Source organism: Mus musculus, chromosome 2, assembly GCF_000001635.26.
Source record: "Mus musculus strain C57BL/6J chromosome 2, GRCm38.p6 C57BL/6J".
In the NCBI taxonomy this organism is placed as follows: domain Eukaryota; kingdom Metazoa; phylum Chordata; class Mammalia; order Rodentia; family Muridae; genus Mus; species Mus musculus.
Window position 1 is genome coordinate 27139648 of NC_000068.7, and position 24233 is coordinate 27163880.

The following is a 24233-nucleotide window of genomic DNA, read 5'->3' on the forward strand; positions in this document are numbered from 1 at the left end:
AAAGTCCCTGTGTCATATCTTAGGAGTGTAAATCAGGAGCCCACATGCCAGGCTCTGCACCCCAGCTTTCCATTAGTTAGGAGTTCTGGCCACAGCATCCCTGTGACTTGGGCTAGCAGGGCCTTCTAGGGAAACCCCCAGCAAGGGAGACAAGGCAGAGGACTGGGTCAGGGGTGACTTCAACAACTTAAGCCTCTTCCAGGAGCCCTATTCCTGGGGGGAATGGAGAGATTTGGGAGGAGAGAAGGAGAGGAGCTTGCAGGTACTGCAGCTCCAGCCTAGATGAATCCAGAGGGACAGAGACTGCAGGGACCTCACAGAAAAGATAGTAACAAGGTAGACAGGAGGTCCCTTCCTGCCCTACTACATCCTCACGATGCTCCAGGCCAGGCCTGCACAGGTGCCACCAAACAGCCACAGGAAGGCAGAAGCGCCTGTTTTTGTAGATGATGTTGCTGAGGGATCTGCCTAAAAACCTGGGCCCTGGATCTACATTCCCACTATAGAAATCATAACTTTCCCGCCACCCAGGTTAGGGCATGAAGAGGAAGAGGGGGTAGTGGTGGGGTGGGAGCAGAGTGGACAGTCTGGGCAGCCACTCTGCCTTCCACTCAATCCATGAGAGTTTAGATCCAATATAATTGACTGTGAGGTGACAAATTTCTGCTTTGAGCTTTATCATCCTTCCTCATGGGATTGCTGGGTCTGCAGGCACGGGTCTCTAAGTAGTAAAGCCTCATTCAGAACCAGCACCAGACTTAGACACTTAGATCCAGGCCAAAGGAAAAAACCTGGGCGACTACATGGTTAGAGGATGGGATGGGAGGGAATAGGGGGCGCTGAGAGGAACCCCAGGGCATGTGAGACCATCTCCTCGATCTGAGATTTAGAAAGGAACAGGGACCGACCCAAGGTCACCCAGGAAGAAGGGCAGAGCTGGGCAAAGTCTTGACTCCTCAGTCTGTGCCCACCATCTCTGTAAGTTCCTTTTCAATGTTACCTGTGCTGGCACAGCAGAGGCCTGAGGCTCTGGGGATATCTCCCACTTACAGGAGAGACGGTACAGCACATCCTGGGCTCCCACATCTTGTGGCACTGGCTTGCCCCAGAGAGCCAGTGATATTCTACAGACCCCCACCCCCAACAGGTATTCCAGGCACCCATTTTGGAAGTTGTACCTCCTCCCAGACCCTAGACCTTTCCAGGAGGCATCTCCGGGCTTGGTAAGTGGGTCAGTACCAACCAGTCCAACAGGAGCTCAGGTGACAGGGACAAAGACTCCAGCACAAGGCCACTCTATCCATCTTTTCTATGGCATAAGGCAAATGTACTACACATGACCACCAAAGAAAGGGATGGAGAGAGAGAGAGAGAAGACAGAAGTGAGCCCCTGGCCTCAGGAGGGAAAAGAACTTCTCAAAGCCACACAAGGTTGTATGTACTTAGCAAGCCTGTAGCCCATGTGTCATGGACAGTTTCAACCACCTTCTACTGGCCAGAGGTGTCAATTCTTGAGTCTTCAAGACCCTTGGCATGGAGTCTTCACTCTCAATTCTATCTCAAGAAGAGGAGGGTGGGAAGATGGGCCTATGCGCTTTTCTGTAACCATAAACTTCTGGGAGGTGGAAGCTGTCCCTGAACCCTACCAAGACTTTGACTGGCACAGGGGTGAGAAGACCACAGGGGAGCAGCCTGGCACTCTCTGCAGACCCCTTAACTCCAGCTTCCCCAGAAGGGACAAGGGACCCTGCAGAAAGGTCTGGGGACTTGTCACCTAGGTTTCTTGCCCTGGAGTCACATCAGCAGAGAATGTGCACCCGTGTGACACTGAATGTGAACCTGCTTTTCGGATTTTGGTGTTTGGCTGGAAAAACACAGCTGCCTGCCGGGCATGCCCCCTCCTGCCCGCACTATTTAAGATGAGGTTTCCAACAATGTGGGAAAGCAGCGACAGAGGTTCCACCACCTGTTAACCGTGACCTTGGACAAGAAACCAACTTTTCTAAGCCTTTGTTTCCTCCTCTGTCAAACGGAACCCTCAAGCCTTTCATACATAGGCTGGACAGAATGGATGCCAGCAGTAGCCCAGGGCAAGCATTCGGCAGCAACCTGGTGGGAGGCAAGCCTCACCTCCTGAAACCAAATATCTCAGCTCCAGGCAAGAAAGGATGAATGGAGCTAGGTTTCCAGTCTCTTCCGACAAACTTTCTCTCCCCATACCCCTTCCCTCAGGCAAGTCACCCTTGGAGGGAAGTAGAACCTCTCTTCTGTCCGTGGGTTCCTCGGCCTCTCACCTAGAACCCCACTGCCCATCTCAGGCTCTTGGAGGGAGGGAAGCAATTGGATGGGTGATGCTGTACAGGCACCTGTGTAGATAGGTCAGGGCACCTGATGAAAGGTGGCCAGGGCAGGCTGCAGTACGTACTGTAGACGAGGTGGGCACAGAGCCCGGGCTTCCCAGCCTGCGTTGCTTGCTCTCACACCGTGACCTGCGCACCCGCTTGGCCCTTACCTTGAACCATGGGAACCACGCTGCCCCGGCTGGCGGAGGACTTGGACACACGTGACGGGGCGGGCGTCCCTCTGTCCGGGGCACAGCGAGTAGCAGCAAATGCAGCCCAGGCCGAGGCCGGTGGCGCCTGCTGGGGCCGGGCTGGCAAAGTGAGCGCCAAGAGACTCCTGGAGGCCCCAGAGGAGGCAAGTGCGTGGCCAGGAGAGACTCTCTGCCAGCTGCGCGCTGCGGCCACGGCTCTGGACACCCAGCTGCCTCTCTGCGAGCGGCACGCGCGACTCCAGCCTAGTCCCGGGCGCGGGGCGCGCGCTGGAGGGGAGGGCGCGCGCGCGCTAGCCTGCTGAGGAGTGCGCGCTGCAGCCCTGCGCGCGCCGTCGGCGGCGGCTGCGGGGAGCAGGCGAGGAACTGTCCCTGGTGCTGACGCTGGTCCGCGTCCGCCCCCCTCCCCCCACCTCCCTCCCCCCTGCGGCTGAGCTCACATGCAAGGTCTAGGGACCCACACTGTTGTGCGCGCCCTGCGGGGTTCTCACGGATCTCCACCAGCCTGTTTCTTTCTCTTTGAGCTTTGGTCTCTGTGGTGATGGGATTTACCTGACTCTGGAAAGCACAACCTTGGAGCAGGTCCCTGGTCCTTCTTGTTTCTGGGGTAACTGACAGCAGGGCCTTTAAGGCTGATCTGAAGATGAAAGGCAAAGATGTCCACAGGCATAGCACACCCTAAGTACTTGATAAACGTTTGCCTTTGCTCCGTTTATTCTCTGGATCAGTCTGGTGTAGTGTACAGTCTGCACTGGGCTGGTTGGTGACTGAGGCCTTGGCTGACTCAGGTTTCTAGCCATTGGGAAGGAAGCAAATCTCTGCTACTTTACCCCCAAGTACAGCATTAGGGCAGTGGTTGGAAGTTAAAGCAAGTCAGATTTGAGTGGAAATGAAGAACTTTCTGGCCTTTCCTTTTGAGAAATATGTTCCCAAGATAAGCCCCATTCTGGAAGATATTCCGGAGAGGGCTGTGGCTGCAGACCTCAACCTAAGGGGAGTAGGTATTGAATGAGGCTTTGAGTTAGAATATACCACACTCTGAGAAAACTCCCTGGACCACTAAGGGTACTGTATGGGTACTGGATTGTGCCAGGAACGACACGATGCTCTGTAAGAAGCTCTGTCCTTGTGGGGAGGACATATGTCAGCCCATATTGAGGGGCTAGGGAGCTGGTGGAGTTTCCTTCCCCTTTGCCCACTGGCTGGGCATAGAAAGACCAGCAAGTCATTCCAAGATATGCCACAGAGCCAAGGAAGCAGGTGCTTTAGTCAGACGCCTGCGTGAGCATGCACACGTGCACACACACACACACACACACACACACACACACTCACTCTGCCCACTTCCCTGCTGATCCTTCCTTCTTAAGGGTCCTCACTGAACTCCTCAGCAATGACCATATTCTTGGTGTGCCTTATAACAAACTGGGAACAATCCTTTATCCCACTTAACTACCAGGAAGAGATGACCCCGCCTTTAAGTATCTCTACTCCTTTTGAGATGGGTAATTAATTGTCACCTGCCTCATTTCTCCAGGGACTGGTGGCTGTGTTTGATTCATTAATTAACTGTACTCAGAGCCTGCTTGAAGCAGGCTCTTATCTCACAGTAAACATCAATTGTTATGTGTGCAACACATTCCAGACGCAGTGCTAAACACTTGCACACATTGTCTCATTTAGCCAGCTCAGCAAGGGCCAGGGAGAGTCAGCCAGAACCTGTCTTGCAGGTGAGAACAAACGACAGAGTCCTTGGCAACAGAACAGAGCTGGGACTTGATGACTCCCAAGATCTCCCACACTCGCCAATGTCCCAGTCTGAGATAGGACAATTGGCTCCAGATGATTCTATATAAGGGAGGTCAGAGAGCCCTGGAGAGTGCCAAGAGGAAACCACAGGCCGGCCAGCCAATCAACTCCTGCAACCATCAGTCCTGACTTTCCACTCAGTCTCAATCAGGACTACTTACTTGCCTTTTGGTGATTGTCTCAGATCCTTAGATGCTGTCAAACGTGTGCCAGAAATTTTCAAAAAGAGGCCTCACCATCAAGCCCTGCCTTTGCCAGCAGCTCATCCACACTTCCACTTTGTCACATATCCATGTCTGCTCCAAGACTGTAAGTCTGGTAGCCATGGTCTGAGCAGCCAAGCATCCAAGAAGTGGCTTGGCCTTTTACCCTAGGCTCTGAGTTATTACTCCTTCCTGTGTGGAGCAGAGAGATGCTTCCCCAGCACTTGCGATGGTGTGACTTTATTTAGTGGTATTTGTCTCATTTAAACTGTGACTGGTTTCAATGCCTCACAGCAGTACACACATGTGTACCAGTGTGCTTTCATATAGAGGTCTGAGGTCAACAACGTTAGCTGTCTTCTTCTGTCACTCTCCTGAAATTTTCTGTTTTGGCTAAACCGGCTAGCTAGCGAGTACCCAGGCTCCTCCCCTTTCTGCTTGCCCCTAAAGCTGGAGTTACAGACACATCTCAGCCCTTGGTGGGTGCTGGGAATCAAGACTCTGATCCTTGTGCTTCCGCAAGTGCATTATCTGCTGAGCCATCCCTCCAGTCTTCCTTACCTTAGCTTCAAAACAATTACAGAAGGTCAATGTGACTTTCCCCAAACCACACAGCCGACAGAGAAATGCACAGAGCAGATTTCATTTGGATAACAGTACAGTGGTCTCCACTTAGCTTGTTTTTGTGTATGAAATCATGCCTTGATTTTATTTTTTAAGCTCATTTGTAAAAACAGAAAAAGGGAGCTGACTTCATAGAAACCACATACCATCAGGTTTCCTGAAACAGCAAGTCCTGGTACAAACAAAAGAAGTCTAGCCTCTAGAATTCAGTTCTCCAGGCTGGGTGGCAGCAGGCTATGAGGCAGGACTGGCCATTCCTCTTCAGCAGGTTTTCCAGTTGCCATGCAACTTCAGTCCTGTCCCCATCTTTTTACAACATACAGTTTAGCGGATGTAACTCAGCCAACAGATGGTGGAGGTGTTGAAAACTGTCCAACACACAGCAACGTGCAGGGCAGTTTGCAAGGCTTGCTTTCCAGTCTGGGCAAATGAGGCTTTTGTAAGAGCAGTCTTTTATGCTATGAAAGTGGGACCTTTGAATATGAGCAACTTCAGGGATGAGGGTTGATAGCCTTCATCAGAGACACCAACTTCTCTCCAGTGTTTTGCAAATATCCAAGCTCAGAGCACACTTTCTGGTGGGGTGTGGGAGAAAAAAGTGACCATGGTGGGGATTATGTGCACTCAGATCTACCTACACATCACAGTGGGTTAATATCTTCAATTAACCCAATGGCAAGACCTAGAATCACTGAAGAGACAAACTTGTAAGTGTGCCTGGGAAAGAGTTTGTAGATTAGGTTAACTGAGATTAGAAAATGCACACTGAGTGTAAGAATAGCATCCTGTGGGTCAGAATGCTGGGCTGAATAAGAGGAAGAGATGAGCTGGGTACCAGCGTTCATCCCTCTCTACTTCCTGACCATAGATACAAAGTGTCTCCACCAGGGTGGGACAGACCCTCAAATTGTGAGCCCACATAAACACTTCCATCTGTAAACTGCCTTTGTCAGGTGCTTGGCCACTGGACAGTGGGTCCTCTGGCTTGAAGGGCACCCACCCAGCTTCTGCTCATGACTGGGAGTGTCATTCTGCAGACCAGAAGAACAAAGCTCTCCTAAAGGAAAGAGGCTTCTACAGAGCCAAGGCCAGGAACAATGTCCAATTCTCTTTCGGGGAATCCTCCGGAAGGAGCCAACTTAAGACTCCAGACATACTGAACTGAAGGTTGGTGGGGACCCTTTCTGCCCAGAACACCTAGGAGGTTTTGGAAGGGATGGTGTTGGCTGGTTGGCAGGTATAAACGTTTCTATTGCTGAGTCTTGCGCGCGCTCGACTGGCCAGGAAGAACGACGCTGCAACAGGATCCTTCTACACACGTTTATTGGGAGAGCTTGATTGTAGAGGCGAAAAGACTTCGAGCCCAGAACTGGTGCTGCTTTTATAGGCCTAGGAGGGGCGTGTCTCACACCCGGATTGGTTATGCACTAAGCCTCATTTGCATGTTCCTCATCTGATTGGCTACTTTCTCTCAGTACCTTACAGAACCTCATTATCATACCTCATTTGCATGTCTCACATCTGATTGGTTATACTCTCAGTACCTTACAGAACCTCATTATCATGCCTGGGCCAGGCAGTGTCTTTGCAAAAAACTTTACTGCATATGTACACATTGGTTGTTTGTCCAATCTTATGCGTGGTGGCCAGCAGTAGTCAGTGCCACTCTGCAACGGCACATGTGGCTTCCCACAGCTGAGCATCTTTTATTGGTACTCTCAGGCTGTAGACAGTGAGGGGTTCAGAAGTTTTATTGAACATGTCAGGTGGCAGACTCACAAATCTACCCAACTCCAAGTGATCTGCTCAGATCAAGTCCATCCAGGAAAGAATGAAAAATAACCAGAGATTGGAACAGTAGTTATTTGTGTGTGTGTGTGTGTGCGTGATGTTGTTACCCTCATGTCTCAGATAAGGGCCTGATAGATTGCACAATTTTGAAGGATGGCCAAGAAAATGAAAGTGTACAAGAGAGCTAAAGAGGCAAGTGTGCAAGAGAGCGAGGACTGTGGGCAGGTGGGGTGCACACGGGCATGTGAAGCCCAGGGAGGTAGGGCGCATCTGTTGCTGTAGCTCCCAGCAGAAGCCTTGTCTGAGGAAGCACCAGCGGTGGCTTTTAATTGCTGCCACATCCTAAAACATTGTGACAGTGAGCTCAATGTACTCCTTTGTGAGAGAGCATGAGGGATGATAGCTGAGGAGGTGACACACGGCAATCAGCCCGGGTCTCTCGGGGTTCCTCATGTGAGTCAGTCACAGGCTGGAAAATCTTGATGTGGATATGTCAGGGGAAGCCAACAGCAGGGGATTTATTGTTCCCACACCTTCACTGGCTTCAGGATGCTTCACTCCAGAGAAACCTTAACCAGGAGGGTCCTGATCAGTCCTTTACTTCCCCCAGGCAATGGCTCCAACAATCCAGATGGAGCCCTTGTTCATTCATTTATTCATTGATTCACCACACACTCTGGATGCGAAGAGACCAGAGTAAGAACTGCATTCCGGAAGTGAGTGAAGCTTAGAGATGAGGTCCTGACGGACAGGGCGAGGTCCTTTAAGTAGGAAGTATTTAGTGACACCTGGGCATCTCTCCTGTGCTATTCTAGCTCTGAACTATGTAGACAGTGGAGAGAGGAGAGTCAGTCTCTTCTTTGACCTCACAGCAAGGAACCTGTCACAACAGCAAGGTCCACTGGTCTCTGAAGTCCTTGCTGGCAATATCCTAAGCCCAGAGGGGTACCTTCAGTCTATAATGAAGGAGGAGGAGGAGGAGGAGGAGGAGGAGGAGGAGGAGGAGGAGGAGGAGCAGCCATGGAAATGAGAGACTGGCTGAATTATGCAAACCCCAAGTTAAAGCACCCCCTGTGCCTTCTCCCCTCTTGCTCCTGTTAGCATTACCTTGTGAGGAGGTGTAGGCTGGGGTTAATAAAAGTGTGATACAGACTCCCTCCTGTGACTGACACATGCAGATCTAGTGACTTGACAATAGAATGACAAGACAGACTGAAGCTCCTGCTCTCCAGGGAAAGACAAGGTCTTTCTCTTGGGATGGAGGCTCCATAGAGAGCACCCAAGGCAGCTCTGCCTCTTGAGGACCTGCCCTCCCCAGGACCCCACCCAAGGCTGCTCTGCCCCTTGAGGACCTGCCACCCCCACCCAGGACCCCTCTTGAGTACAGAGAATGAGATCTTGGACTTATTCCTTGTTCTCCTGTCAGAATCGATCACTGCTACCAGTCTGACACCTGCTGACAATCTGGATTGGGGTGAGAAGAGGCAGCAGTGGAGGAGGAAGAGGAGAGGGTGGGGGAAGGGACCAGTGGGATGGAGCTGGGGCACAGGAAGAAACATGGCAGATGAAGCATGAGAAATGAAGGCAGGAGAGAACCCCAAATTCCTCCGCTCTAGGGCTACTGAATGAAAGGGTGCAGCTGTGCATTGCTAAGCTCTGGCTTTAGGGACTGTCACAGTCCTCCATCTAGGTGGCCTGGGGCCAGCAAGAGGGAAATCACTGTGCCCTAAGCAGAAATACAAGCATTGCCCACTGTGACCCACCATAAAGCAGGAGGGCAAGTGACATGCCCAGCCTCCCTTCCATCTCTCTAACCCAGTGTCTGTGAGTTTCATGATACTCCAGCACTTCTGGGGATGTCATTCCCACCCTCTGCCCTGGCTGGCAGAACAGTAAGGACACCTCTTCAGCCATTTGCTGGATGCATTATAAACCTTTACAAGAGAAAGTGCTTGCCTGAGGCTCTGTGGTGTCATGTGCACTGTCTCCAGTGAGCACCTTTGGTTCTGGGTTTCAGCCACCCAGACAAGCAGTGGTGAGTGACAGAGTTTCCCCTGGGCACACTGAGGCCACTAGACTTGGAGATGCTTCATGTGAGATTGGCAAAGGACAGGGGACTGGCTAGGCACTGAGATCGCAGGCAGCCTGGCAGTGCCAGCTGACAGATTTAGCTGTGTCCACTTCCTCAGGATGGGAATTATTACAAGTGTGTGACCACTGTGTGTGGCTCTTGTGTGGTGGCTGGAGTTCGTATTCAGCGGGTCCTCGTGTTTCTTCAGAAGTCACTTTATCCACTGAGCTATCTCCCCAGACCCCACGCTGCTCCTTCTAAAGATGGCTTTTCTACAATTGTTGACTTAGCTCTATTTAAGCTGGATGTCTCATGCCAAAAGGCCAGCTCACTCACACATTCAGTGAGTACCTACTATGTGCATGTACACTGTTGGGTGCTGGGAAGCAGACTAAACAGGGTGCTCTCCTGCCTTGCTCCCTGTAAGCTCATGGCCAGACCTGTGGCTGCAGTCAGAGTCTGCAAGTGGCTGCAGGACAAAGCCCCTCATGCAGGGAAAGTCAGGTGACTCAGGCTTGTAGTACCCTATTTCTTAGTAGGGCCTCTCCACTTGGTCCTATTTTGGACTTCAGTTTCCCCGCATGCAGCATGGAACTGCAAACATCTTTCTGGTTTGGGGATGGAGGGACCCTCAGGCTTGCTGGCTCCGCTGGGCTCGACCAACACAGGTGCTCTGCTGGCCAAGGAAGTTTTCCTGTTTTCCCTTCTGGAATCTGCTCTGGCTGCCAGGGATGGCTCTGGAGCCTCAATGCTGAGGAGGGCAATGCTGGAGGTGGGGAAGAGACAACTCCAGGCTAATGGCTAAAGTTAGGAGGGAGAAGACTCAGGCTGGCCTTCTCTGCCCCTGGCTTCCTTGCTACCCTTCCTGTGGGCTTTTAACACCCAGAGGCTGCCCCTCCTCCCCTGGGAGAAAAGGGCTTTGCATTCTTTCCCTTGGCAACGCTCTGGTTCCTGGGAGGCTGGGGGTGGGGAGCTGCAAACAGCCAAGCCCTGGAACACCTGCATGCGGAGCCTTGAGTCAGCAGCAAGCAGATCTCAGGAGCATCAGCACAAAGAACACTAGTCAAGATGGAGAGTTACTGCTTCCTCTTTCCCACCCTAGGATCTGTCAGAAAGGCTCAGCCCTAGCCTGGCCCTTCCTCCATCCTTTCCACTACTGGGCAGCTTCCCCTGGACATAGCATCAGCACCTTCGAGAGGTGTGAGTCTGGTCCTTGAGTGAGCCTGTCAGTGCCTCCTACCCTAATTCTCTTGGTCAAGGAGAGAGCTATGTCCCTTCTCCCCGCCTTCCCCCCAGTCCACAACAGTGCCTTTCCTTGCCTGTTCCAGTCTCTTCTGTGTTTGCTTTTCTTATGTTGTGAGGAGAGGCTTAGGGTAGATATGACACTAGGAAATCTACTGCACAGTGGCCAGTGTATCACACTTCTACAGGGCAGACTGTCTGCTGGCCTCAAGCCTCTCTTGTGCAGCGAGGAGCCCTCTGTAAATGGCCTTGGGAACTTGGGAAGCAATGGGCTTGCTTGGGGCGAGTTTAGGCCCGGAGGACTCCACTCAGTGTCTATATGATGCTTGGCTTATGGATCCTGAGAATGGGAGTTAGGAGGGTCCTGAGAGTCAAGAGGTGGGGATCTCATGGAAAGGTGGGGATCTCATGGAAAGGTGGGGATCTCATGGAAAGGTGGGGATCTCATGGAAAGGTGGGGATCTCATGGAAAGGTGGGGATCTCATGGAAAGGTGGGGATCTCATGGAAAGGTGGGGATCTCATGGAAAGGTGGGGATCTCATGGAAAGGTGTCTGTGGGACACCTGGATGATAAAGCAAAAATGGTCACTGTGGTAGTTTGGATATGTTTGGTCCAGGGAATGGCATTATTAGGAGGTGTGGCCTGTTAAAGTAGGTGTGGCCTTGTTGGAGGAAGTGTGTCACTGTGGGGTTGGGCTTGGAGACCCTCCTCCTAGCTGCCTGGAACAGCTCCTAACTTCCTTTACATGAAGATGTAGAACTCTCAGCTCCTCCAGCACCATGTCTGCCTGTACTCTGCCATGCTTCCTGCCATGATGATAATGGACTGAACCTCTGAACCTACAAACCAGCCCCAATTAAATGGTGTCCTTTATAAGAGTAGCCTTGGTCGTGGTGTCTGTTCACAGCAATGGAAACCCTAACTAAGACAGTCACCATTGTCCAGGTGCAATGTGGGCTTCACTGAGGCTGCTGTGACTTCCAGACTCCCTTATGATGTAAGAGGGAAGAAAGGAGGCACCAAGGAATTCTCACAGCCTCCTAGAGGAACCCTATCTATTGAGTTCATCTCTCTCTTCTTCCCCCTCTTCCAGGGTGAAGCAGAGTTAGAGGAACATAGGTAAGCAAGGATAACTAAGCCAGGCTCCCTGATCTATGCCCCCAGAAGACTCTGTAAGAGAAATAGCAAGAAGGCCCAGGGGTGGGTAACTAGATAGGACCAAGAGGGGAAAGGGAAGGACCCAGGGCCTTACAAAACACCCAAGCCAGCACCCAGCCTTCTGCCTCTCACATTCTGAATGAATCCTCTGCTGCTTGGCCCTCTGTCTTCCCTGGTATCTGTTTGATTATCTCTTCCTGCTGGGAAAAGAACTCAGCAATTCCCTAAATCGTGTTCCTCACCTGCATTCCAGGTGGCTCTGATGAGGCTCCATCCCTCCTTCCCCAAGATGCACACCTGGGATTGCTGCTCACCTATGCCACCTGCTGCCTCACCCACAGCCTCTTTCATCTGAGTGACTGGCCATCTCCTCCACAGAGATGGGCCCCCATCCTGGCTTCCGGCAGGACCATCTGTCTGCACCTTGTTAGAACCTAGTGACACTAGGAATACTTCTCACACATTTTCTACCCAGGGTCTCCACTTCGTGTCTTACCTCCATATTGACCCTAGATATATTCTGATCGTGAAGCCTTCCTGTTAGGGATAGAATAGTTCTTTACTGCTTCCTCCTCCTCATCTGCCCAGGACAGCTATGACTGAATGTCTGGCAGCCTTTGTGGAATCTTTATATTTATCTTTCCTTAAAAAATGTAAATCACATTTATTTATTTATTTCTCTTGTGTACATATCTGGGTCATGTGTGGAGATCAGAGGACAGCTCATGGACATTGATTCTTCCCTTCCACTGTATGGGTTCTAGGGTGAAACCCAGACTAGCAAGCTTGGCAGCCCATAGCTGCTGAGTCGTCTTGCTGGCCTGATAGCTTTCAGCTCATCGAAGATCTTGAGAGCTGCACGCAAAGTAGAAGTTTAACCTTTCTCCTTTGCCCTACATGCACAGGAGCTGGCTGCATCCTTTACTGCAGCAGCAGGGGGCTACTTCCTGGACCCTCTGCTCTCTACTTCCTGGGTGGCATATGTTATCTCAGCTCTGCAGGGCAGTGTCATGTAGAAGGCACACACTCCCAATTTCTCCTTAGATCTCAGCTGAATGGCTTCTTACAAATAAACCTGTGAGGCTTAGTCCTCTGGCACTTTAATTAAGATTAGGTTCAATTCTTGATTAGGTGGAAGAAACTGCCAAGGGGGAGCCAAGGGTCAGAGGCTCAAAGGAACTAGCCTGGGTTCTGTCTGTCTCCCTCACTGTGTGATCTTGCACAAGTTAATTAACTTTTCTGTGCCACAGCTCCTTTGTCTATTAAATGGGTTAATAGTGTATAGATTCTTCTTGTAGGTCTGGCACAGAACAGCCAATAGGCTAAAGGTATCTTGATGTATATTGAAGCAATGTCATTTTTAAGATAAGGCATTGTTACATTTACTGCCAGAAAAGGAGGAAAATGAAGCTAAGAAAGCCACAATACACCCCTGATTACAAAGTACATACGTTTCAGGGGTGTGGATGTGTTCAAGACTTTTCTTGGGGTCACTCTAGTGGCTGTTAACTGGCATGCCGGTGCCAGCCCTGAACAGAGAGCAGCCATTCTATTCATCTAGGTGCCTTTTCGTCATCTGTGGGGAAGACTCCACAGTAGTCTTCACACTTACTCTCAAGGGTCGTAGGAAGGTGACGGGGTCTTAAACTCAGGCTGCTTGAGAGCCAGACTCCTTCATCTGCTCTTCAAGGGCGCTGAGGAAGCAGTTCTTCAAGGTTGACACTTTCTGGTGGCACAAACCGGTAGCCGTGAAATGCTATCCAGCCGGAAGTAAACATGAAAACAAGCTGACTTGTGCATCCTTACCCCACAGCTTCCCGGAGACAGGAGGATGACGGATCTGAAAAGACAGAGGCAGAGACGAAAGTCACAAATATCGACCCAGAAGAGGCCCCTCTCTGAAGTGCGGAAAATTCCACTTGGTAAATTTGAATGAACGTATGGAAGATTTACTGGGGATAAATGATAAGCTTAGCAGGATAACAGACACAAGATAAACACTTTTAAAAGAGTAATGCTTTGCACTGTTGAGATGGTTCAGCCGTTAAAGGCACTCGCCACGAGGCCTGATGTCCTGAGTTTGATACCCACGACTCACATGATGAAAGGAGAAAATTAAGTCCTGCAAATCGTTCTCCAACTGTGATACACAGACCATGGCAGTCACCACCCTCACATACATAAATACAAAAATAAACAGATTCATAACATTTAAAATGCAATTAGGGCTTTATGCCAATTTCCATAACCTAGTAGTATGGGACTTTGAAAAGCAATTGCATATCAGAAGTCTAAATGAGGTTTGCCTGACTCTGTGACGCAGATACATCATTAGAGACATAAGCATCAACTGGAAGACGGTGAGCAAAAGAGCATCTGTGACACCGTCCACTGTGTGTTTCTTACAATTAAAGTCTTTCAGAAAACAAAGAAAGCAACAGACTGCACCTCCAACCACTGCAAGACTGCTTAGGTTTGGAGCTCTATTCCCCTGGGATTTTATAATCTCCCCTACCCTCATTCTCTCCGTCCTTGGCTTTGTCTCTTTTGTGTTAGACCTTTTGTTTCATCAGAAGGAGGGCATTGTAAATTAACTGAGTCTGGTATTTCCAAAACTAGAATGCTGGGTTTCGGAATTGCTAGGAAGAAGCTGGTATGGGTCTCTCCCCTGCCAGGGCATCTCCTCTTGTATCCAAACTCTAGGTATTTGTTTAATCAGTGTGTAAAGTGCATATTAATAGGATTGAGGAGGAGGAGGAGGCCAGAAGTCAATGTTGGAGCTCTTCAGTCACTCTGCACTTTGTTTTTTTTCTTAAAGTTTTACTTCTTAAAGATTAATTTTAATTAATTATTAACTAAAATATATTTTAATTATAAACATTTATTTATTAAAAGTAATTATTAATTACTTTTAATTATGTGTAGGTGCACATGTCTGCATGTAGGTATGCACACATATGGAGGCCAGAGGCATCTAATTCCCTGGAGCTCTGAGCCAGCTGACAGAAGTGCTGGGAACTGTGGGTCTGGGGAAGTGCAGCAAGCATGCCTGTTGAGCCACCTCTCCAACTCTAAACTTCACCTCAGTTTTGAGAAAGGCCTCTCCCTGAGCCTGGAGCTGGTCAGTTTGATGAGGTTGGCTGGCCAGGGAGCCCCAAGGACCTACTACTGTATTGCTTCCTAGTGTTAAGTTGGTAATCGCCATAGTACCCGCTGTTTGTTTGTTTGTTTATGTGGGTGCTGGGGCTCAGACTCGGGATCTATGCTAGCTTGGCAAGCACTTTGCCAATATTCCACTCCCTAGCCCTCTCCTCTTTCTCCTATTTAGCCTCTCTTGGGCTTTCTCTTTCTGGGTATCAGACTCCTAGTCTTACTATTATCTAAGCATGGGCTACTGTGGTGCAGGCCTGTTTTCTGCGCTCTTCCCAGCAATGAGTTCATCAGCTGTGAAGACAGGGTTGTCCTGTGGCTTGGAACAACCTTCCCATTTTCTCCATTCTTTGCCTTGCCACTCTTTCTTTAGGCATGGCTGCCACCCGCATGAGAGCCTCTGGAGCTGGTCCAAGCCCCCCACCTTTCCCCTTCTGCCCTTTGCACTGAATTCCTCGGGTGGCACCTGCCTGATCTTCCAGCTCACTAATTTGCTCCTCAGATGTCTCTCTCTGCTTTTCAGACCGTCTATTTTAAATCTCCACGATCTCTAATTAGTTCTTTTATATAAAAGCCCATTCTTGCCTCATGAATACAATAACCACATATCTCTTTAAGGATAGTAATTATACTTATTTTAGAGTCTCCTTCTGTTGATTTGATCAACGCTGCTTCCTCAGGCATCGGCATTTCTGCCTCTTTCTTAGTGGTTCCAGGCTCACACATTTGGTCATGCGGGCAGTGCGCCCAGCTCCACGGTTGAGTTTCACTGTTTATCTGTCTGCCACTGTGGGACCTGTTTTTTGCACTTCTACTGGAACTTAGAGAGGTATAACCCCTTATCTGAGATTTTACTTTATGGGGTTTTTTAGCTACCAGAAGTCAACCTGGTCAAAACAATATTTAAAGGAAGATTCCAGAATTAAACATAAGCTGCAATACCTTTAAGAATATGGTGAGTCATTGTTCTGAGTTATCAGTCTCCTCCTGTATTTGACCTATAAATTAAACTTGACCCTAGGTACTTGTGTCCACACAGGGCTCCCCAAGCATGTGCGTGTCTCCAAGTTAGATGGAGAAGAGTTGCTCTCTCTCCTTCCTTGAGGTCAGCAGCTGCCTGGTCACTGCTATGCCATGGTGGCCTCCCTGGGTCTCAGCCAGGGGTCAAGGGATGCAAATAACAGCCAGGGGTCAAGGGATTCAAATAACAGCCAGGAACAAGCAAGTAGCTAAGATGCTGGGCCAAAGCAAAAGCTGAGTGGCTCTGACCACAAAGCTCACACAGCTACTTTCTACCACTCTTTCCATCCACTCCAAGACCATTGTCGTCCACCCCACCCCGTGGGCACTGTCCACTACTCTCCATTGCCACTTTGTTCCCCACTCCTTGGCCACTGTTCATCCCATGATTGGTTTCCATGACCCTGTATCAAGTCCCACACCTTCCAGGACCTCCCACAGGCAAGTCAAGTGTTCTACCCCTGTGCTACATCCTTAGTGTAACACTAGAGATAGGCTCCCTCCACAGTGGCACACTAGTGGGTCCTCTGGATCCTCCATTGCTTGTTCGGGTTACACCTATGCCCCGAGGAAAACAATTGAATGTGCTCAGCCACCAGAAACCAATTAAGACAACCAGAAATAAGACATAAGGCTTATACCCTTAAGCTGGCCCATGACCAGCCAGGTGCAAAGCCACCTGGTATCTGGAGAAGGAGCTGAGCGTTCTACAACTGAATCCACAGGCAGCAGGCAAAGAGAGACACTGAGCCAGACGTGAGCATTTGAAACCTCAAAGCCTACCCCCAGTGACACACTTCCTTCAACAAGGCCACACCTACTAATTGTGCCACTCCCTATGAGCCTATGGGGGCTATTTTCATTCAAACCACCACATTCCGTTTCCCCATTGCCCTTCAAGACACATTCCCCATTGCCTTTCAAGAAAGTGGACACCTCTGTCCACTTTCGGGGAGAATAGCTGGTACTCCCTTCCATTCTCAAGGAGAGTTCTGGAGAACAAAAAATGTTTCCAGTCAAGGGGGCAATTGCATGGACAAGGATATAGATATTAGAAGTTCTGTGAGGTACACCCTCCTCAAGCCCTGCAAAGAACCAGGAATTCTTAGCAGTGAGCATATGATGGCCTCGGCCATTCCTAGTGCTAAAAGCTGTGATTTAAAGATTCTTGTCCCAATAGAACAGGCCTTTGGCATCAACACTCAGCAGTGCCTGTCTTAGTTATTCCATCCCTCCAGACACCGACAGGCCATTACCCAGAAACATATCATCATCAGCACCCAGGCTTACACGTCTCCTCTCCACCTCTGTGCAGCTCCTCCACCCTGGTCATTTAAGCTGCCCTTTTCCTGGTGCCTTAGGCTGAGTCTCTCTTAACTTGATCAGCAGTGGGGAAATTGGATCAGGACGTGCAGATCAAGGCCACTCCTGCTGTATGAATGTCAGAGGCCCCTGGGCTCATAGACCTGTTGTTTTCTGAAGCTTCATCTTTGACAAGCAGATGGTGAGCCTCGGAGGGCCTTATTGAATTTGTATTTATGGAAATGATGTGTCCGATTATCGCTGGAGGGAAGCAGTCCAAGCCAGAAGCCAATGTGGCCCATCTATGAGGCTTAAATCTACTTACCTTTAGGAAGGCTGCACGCTCCGTGGGGACAGCTGGATCTTCAGGCTGGTGCCAGCAGAGTCAGAGACTAAATGTTCTCCTTGACAATGGCCTTGTAAACCTCGGGGCTGTCCTCATTTGGGAGCTGAGATGCAGCTTGTATATGCTGACTCTATCTGTCCAAAGTGGACATGGAAAAGTCAGCAGTAAACAGTGATGGTCCCTGGAGCTTGTCCTGTAGTGATTTGAATGAGGCCCCAGTTGGTGGCACTGTTTGGGGAGGCTTAGTTGGTGTGGGCTTACTGGCAGAAATATGTCACTGGGGGAAGCTTGAGAGTTTAAATCCTCCTACTCCTTCTTCCTGCTTCTCTCTGATTCTGGCTTCCTGTCCCTGCTGCCATGCCTGATGTCTTAGTTACTGTTCTACTGCCATAAGGAAACACTGTGACCAAGACAATTTATAAGAGAAAGCATTTACCTGGGGCCTTGCTTATAATTTCAGAGATTCAGTCCCTTATCATCATGGCAGGGACCAAGGTGCATGCAGACAAATGTGATGTTGGAGAAGTAACTGAGAGTACATATCTGGCCTGAAAGTTGCAGGCAGAGGAGGGGGGAGACTGGACCTGACATGGGCTTTTGAAACTTCAAAGCCCACCTTCAGTGGGACAGTTCCTCCAGAAAGGCCATACTTCTGGATCCTTCCTAAACAATTCCACCAAGTGGGGACCAGGCCTACAAACACATGTGCCTATAAGAGCCATTTCATTCAGGCCACTGTACCTGCTGTCTCCTGCCACATCCATCGTGATGGACTCTTATCCTTCTGGAACTGTAAGCCAAAATATACTCTTCATTTTGTAACTCACTCATGGTGTTATCACAGCCACAGAAGAGTAACTGATCTACCCCTTAATTTTAGATTAAAAAATCACCTACTTGATCTGCAATATCATTTCTCACTATGAACCCAACAGTCAAAAAGTGGAAACAGGCAGGGAATGGCTCAATTGGTAAAGGCTTGTCACTTGTGGTATGTCAATTTGATACAACCTAAAATCACCTGGAAAGAATGAGAGATTATCTAGATCAGCTGGCCTGTGACATGTCTGTAGGGGGTTGTCCTGATTTCCTTAACTGACATGGGAAAACTGTCTTAGTTACTCTCTGTTGGTATGAAGACACCATAACCAAGACAGCTTACAGAAGAAAGTTTGCTTGGGGTTCACAGTTCCAGAGAGTAAGTCCAAGATCATCGTGGTGGGGTGCATGGCAGCAGGAAGGCAGGCATGTTGCTGGAGCAGTAGCTGAGAGCTTACACCTGAGATACAACCATCAAGTAGGAAGAGGTAGGGGGAGGGAGAAGGAGAGAGAGAGAGAGAGAGAGAGAGAGAGAGAGAGAGAGAGAGAGAGAGAGAGAGAGAGAGAGAGAGAGAGAGAGAGAGAGACAGAACTAGCTGGGAGTGGTGTAGGATTTTGAAGCTGGTCCCTAGTGACACATCTCCAGTGAGACCACACCTCCTAACCCTTCCCAAATAGTGCCATCAACTATTCAAATATATGAGCCTATGGGGACCATTTTCATTCAGACCACTACAAACACTGACTGGGAAAGAGAGTAACACCACCCCCTGGGTTGGGTCCTGCATTGCACAAGAGTGGAGAAATGGATCTGAGCACAGCATGTACGCATGCATCTCTCTCTGCTCTTGAGTGTGGAGTGATGTGACCAGCTGCCTCTAGCTCCTGCTGCCGTGAGTACCCCACACCCTCAGTGAGGAAGGTGGAATTGTGAGCTAAAATAAACACTTTCTCCCTTAAGCTGCTTTTTGTCAGGACGTTTGGTCACAGCAGCAGAAATGAAACTAGGATACCATGCATGCAAGCAAGCAAGCAAGCAAGCAAGCAAGAGGAGCTGAGCTTGATCCCCAGCACCAAAGCCAGGTATGGTGGGACACCAGTAATCCTGGTGCTGAAGAGGTGGAGATGGGAAGGTCCCCTGGGCTCACTGGTCAGCAAGTCTAGCCTACTGTTGAGTTTAGAGTCAGCGAGGAAATTTGTCTAAACAATGAGGTAGAAGAATGTTGAGTCAAGACACTGGATATGAACTCCTGATGTCCACCTCCACAAGCGCCTGTGCACACACTCACCCACACAAGTGTCCATCCACGGATGATGGATAAGCAATGTCCTGTCCACCTACACAGTAGAATATTATTTAGTCTTAAGCAGGGATGGCATTCTGACACCTGTTGTGATATGGATGAATGCTGAGAGCACCATGATGTGGGAAATAGCCCAACACAGAACATACATGTGCTGTTTTATTCCACTTGTGTGAAGTCCCTACAGAGGTGGAGGTCATAGAGACAGACAGCAGAATAGGGGTGAGGGGAAGAGGCTCTGCCAGGCCTCGGGAGGAGAAACAAAAGGTGGTGTTTAACGAGGATGGGGTATCAGGGTGGTGAAGAAAGATCTATGGATACAGAAGAAGGCCCTTCTGCAAGATGGATCGTCCTGAAGTATGTGTTTCATGGCATTAATGGCAGTCACCCCTAGAATGATGTCCTTGAGCTTTGTTTTGTGATGTCAGGAGCATTTGCAGCTTTGTAACAGCAGAGACTGCCAGCTTGATGGGGTCCTCAGTGCAGGCACATCCCAGCCTCTGCCTGTGACAACTCACGAGCCCCCTCCCCTGGTGCACCTGTCACATGGGTTCCATTGCCACCCCCACCCACACCTGTCACATCAGCACCATCAATGCCCTGCAAGAGAGGGAGTCCTAAGCAGGGAGGCCACAGCGTTGGATCCTGCCTCCTTCTGCCTGTCACATGTACCTTCAGCAACACTTACTTCATTGTCAAGGGTCAAAGGTCAGTTTTGGTGGCCAAGAGGAAGCTGGAGGCTACACCCTGCTGGGAGCTTCTGTTTGCCTCAGCTCAGGTTTCCCCAAAAAGATGTGGCCCAGCTGGTGTGGGGAGAGGTTAGGGCTGGTGACTTCTCAGACCTTGAGACCTGAATCTCCTTGTATCACCTTAAGCAAAATTGGGTGAGTTGGGGGTCCTGGGACTGGGTGGCACCAGGTTGTGTCAACAGTGCCAGGCAGCAGCTAACAGCAGCTACCCATTGGTGTCATATGGGATATGGCAGCCCTGATACTTGGGACAAAATCAGTATGGTCATGGATCTGAGGGACTATTACTGGCCTGCAGCTCGGGCTGTAGCTACCATTCACACTTTCTGGGGCCCTAGTAAAGGACCTCATTAGTCCTTTGAGGTGCAGCTGAAACCAATAAAGTCCTCTTTCTTCTTCCTCCTCATTTTCCTCTCCCTCTCACTCCTCCTCCTCTGGATGCAGAATCAACTCACCCTACCCAGTAAATGATGCTCTGCTCTGCCATAGACAGCAAGTTACCATTTTCATGTGGCTTTGACCAACAAGGAGAGCCAGGGTCAACACACAAGCACACACTTTGTCATCTAGGGAAGATCCAGGGCTGCAGACCTAACAGAGAGCACAAGAGGTTATAACTGTGACAGCAGTCCTGAGCAGGTTCCTTCTGTGTGCTGAGCAAGTGCCCAGGACACCCCCACTCACTTCCCTCTCATGGGTCCTCTCCAGGGTCATCCGTGGTACCCACAGTTCCTCACTCCTCAGGCTTCCTGTAGACAAGCACCTGGACATCGATGCCTGTGCCTTCTTTCACTGGGGAGGGTGTAAACTGGTTCTTTGTTATCTGTGTGATAGTTTTGGGGTGCACTCGTCCTGTCTAGTTGCCCTTGGGAAACCGCTCACAACCATACTGTTTACTCATCTCTTGGCCTCTCTCTCTCCATACCTGGGGTTGTCTTTCACATAACCATCTTATGTATCAGTCCTTACCCAGTGTCTGTTTCTAGCCTGACCTGAAGGTGCTTAGTGCTGATCATGCTGACTGAGTTGGAAGAGGAACAAAGTCTGGGGAAATGGGGCCAGGTTGGAGTACATGTGACCTTGCTGGTCACTGCAGTGCACCCTCAAACATGCAGTTCTGAGAACAAGCTTGTCCTGGGCCTCAAGAGAGCCCAACTCTTCCTCATCTAGAGGTTGTCATATTACCTGGCTTGGGTCATCTTTAAGCATCGAGTCAGTGATGTCTCTTCTAGACCTTGCTTCCATTGCTACATCCACACTGACCCTGAGCCTCCCATACCCTATTCCAGGGCTTCCCTTCCTCTTCTGGGTTCACTGGGATGACCTAGGACTATCTCTCCCTTCAAGATCCTCAGCCTGGTCTGAAGAGTGGCACGCCTGGTAAAGTCTTTCCTGTATAAGTTTGAGGACATGGGTTCAGTCCCCAGAACCCACTGTTATGTAGCATGGTGGCACATACCCCTAATGTTGGAGTTCAAGCAGAAGCAGGTGGATCTCTGTGGGTCACTGGCCAGCCAGCCTAGCTACTTGGTGACTCCAAGCCAGTGAGAGACCCTGTCTCAAAAACAACAACCAAATGGTTCCTGGCACCTGAGAAAGAATATCTGAGATTGTTCTCTGGTTTCCACATACCCATGCATATGCATCGCCCCCCTCACATACCCATGCATATGCATCGTCCCCCCCACATACCCATGCATATGCATCGCCCCCCCCACATACACATGCAAACATACATATCCATATACCTACACTCTACTAAACCACACCTAAAATCCCTATCCTCTGTGACCTTACCTATCCCTGCTATTGGATACAGCCATTGGAACATGATGTCAATCCCATGACACCTTGGGAACCAGGAAGCACCTTGAGGGTGGTCACATGCCTCTCTGGTACTCTTCTGGCCTTGGCCACCCAGCTCCTGTGGAATCATGCCAGTACAGTTGCAGCAGGGATATCCTTGGGGGATAAGCTTCACCTCTTTAGACTGGCAGATTTGGGTTGGCAGTGGGTGAAAGACTGCTGTAGAGTTGGTGATCGCTGAGATGACTGTTGACCTCCACGTGCTGTGTGGCCTCAAAAAGAGGGAAAACAATTTGTTAGTGTTGTGTGTGGTATGTATATATGTGTGGGTGTAGGGGGATATGTGTGTGTAGTGTATGGTTTATGTATGTGTGTGATGTGTATGTGTGCTGTGTGTGTATTGTGTATGTGATGTGTGTGTGTTATGTGTGGTGTGTGTGGTATGTATGGTGTGTGGGGTATATGAGGTGTATGTGTGGCGTATGTGGATGTATGTGTGTGGTATGTTATATGTGGTGGTGGGGGGAGGCTGCCTCCCCCTTCACCTTCTCATTACTCAGCACACTCAGAAGAGATGGCCCCTGAAGGAGACATCAAGGGTGTGGGTCACTCACACTTGAAGGCTTATGCATGGTGACCCGCTCAGGTTCACATGGGATTGCTGGACACCCCCCACACATGGCCTTGCTTGTAGAGATTGTCTTCCTGGCCCTGGATCCTTCTGTGGGTTTCAGCACTCCTGGAGTGGGCTCCAATGATGTCCATCCTGCAGATTCTTTCATGGCCGCTTTTCCTGGTGCTTTCCTTCCTAAAGCACAGACATACGTCATGGATCCATCCTGCTTCATCCTGGGACTTGTCCTCGGGAGAACGCGCCTTTTCAACCTTCAATCACAGCCACTGGGCTTAGGCTGAGGGGACAGAAGACAACTCCCCAAGGAGACATGTTGCCTGTCACAAGGTTGATATTGATCTGTCCCAAGGAAGACCGTAGGAGCTCGGCTTCAGGCTGGGAGTCCTGTGGCCCTGCTGCGGAGCTGTCTGCCCTGCCTAGTCTGCATCAGCTGCCCAGGCCAGCTTCCATGCCCTCACTCCAGTAGCTACACTGCTGGTTGTCACCGCCCACAGTCAGGACGTAGCCACAGATGGCCTCACGTGGCAGAGCCCATGGGGGATTACAGCTCCCAAAGGCTTCCAGCATCAGAGAAATTCGGGAAGGCAAGGGGCTTATTAAAACACTGAAATTGGTTCTAAATGAGGTCAGCCGTCATCGATGAGGCTTGGAGCGAAGCCAGGCATTTAGCAGCACACCGAGTCTATTTCCTGACATGGTGACAGTGACGTCCTGGGTGCCACCCCCAGCCCACCCTGGGAAGGCAGCTGACATAGTCAAACCCTAGCAGAGTCACCAGGGTGGGGGTGCAGGCAAGAGCAGGAGAGAAGGAAGGACAACACCCCGCGCCCTGGACCTCCCAAACACTACAAGGAGGTGAAACACAGACAGGATAGCTGACCACTGTTCCCTGTCCAGGGTCAGATCAGTCCGCTACAAGATTAATAAGAGGAAGGGCAGACAATGATAACAACAATAAATAAATTAAAAAGGCAACACTGAAATGTAAGGGCTGGGGAGATGGCTCAGGCAGTTAAAATGCTTGCTCATGAGCACGAGGACCCGAATTCAAATTCCCAGCACCCAGGCCTGGGTGTGATGGCACAAACTTTTAAATCCAACAGACAGGAGGCAGAGGCAAGCAGACAGATCTCTGTGAGTTCAAGGCCAGCCTGCTCTACATAGTGAGGATCTGTGTCAAAAATTTTATTTATACATACACACACACACACACACACATACACACACACATATATATATATATACATACATACATACATATACACATACATACATGCATACAAGCATAGAAGCATACATACATACATGCATGCATACACGCATACACACATACATACAAGCATACATACATACATACATACATGCATACAATACATACATAGAAAGGCTAGCTATAGATGCCCATGGGCCCTGCTGGCTCTGCCTCAACATCTGGGGTTTTTTCCAGATTTTAGTTCTGGTCAGCCCATCCTCATGACTCCTGTGGGATTTTCCTGATCTTGGCTGTCAGGGTACACTCCTACCCCTTATGTTGCTAAGAAAACCCATTTTGGGGTCCCTGAATGCTGTCTTGTCTGTGCCCTACCCTGCCCTGCCCTACCACAGATGGCTGCGTGACCCTGGGAACCCATCTTCCCCTCTGTGTGGTTCTA

At 49.9% G+C, this 24233-nt stretch overlaps 1 protein-coding gene and 1 long non-coding RNA gene across 2 annotated transcripts in view; both read right to left on the bottom strand.

Moving 5' to 3' along the window:
• Fam163b (family with sequence similarity 163, member B) overlaps window positions 1-2830 on the bottom strand; it is a 32099-nt gene extending 29269 nt beyond the window's left edge. The window contains exon 1 of the mRNA NM_175427.4: window positions 2513-2830. The gene's annotated coding sequence lies outside the window, so the exon portion shown is untranslated. The remainder of the gene's footprint in view (window positions 1-2512) is intronic.
• Window positions 2831-5250: 2420 nt separating this feature from the next.
• Dbhos (dopamine beta hydroxylase, opposite strand) lies at window positions 5251-23056 on the bottom strand. Its single transcript, NR_040524.1, has 7 exons — window positions 22562-23056; window positions 21939-22210; window positions 21601-21731; window positions 20602-20732; window positions 17249-17403; window positions 13064-13291; window positions 5251-7858 (listed from the first exon to the last, which is right to left on the bottom strand). It is a non-coding gene; the product is annotated as a dopamine beta hydroxylase, opposite strand (long non-coding RNA).
• Window positions 23057-24233: the final 1177 nt, after the last annotated feature.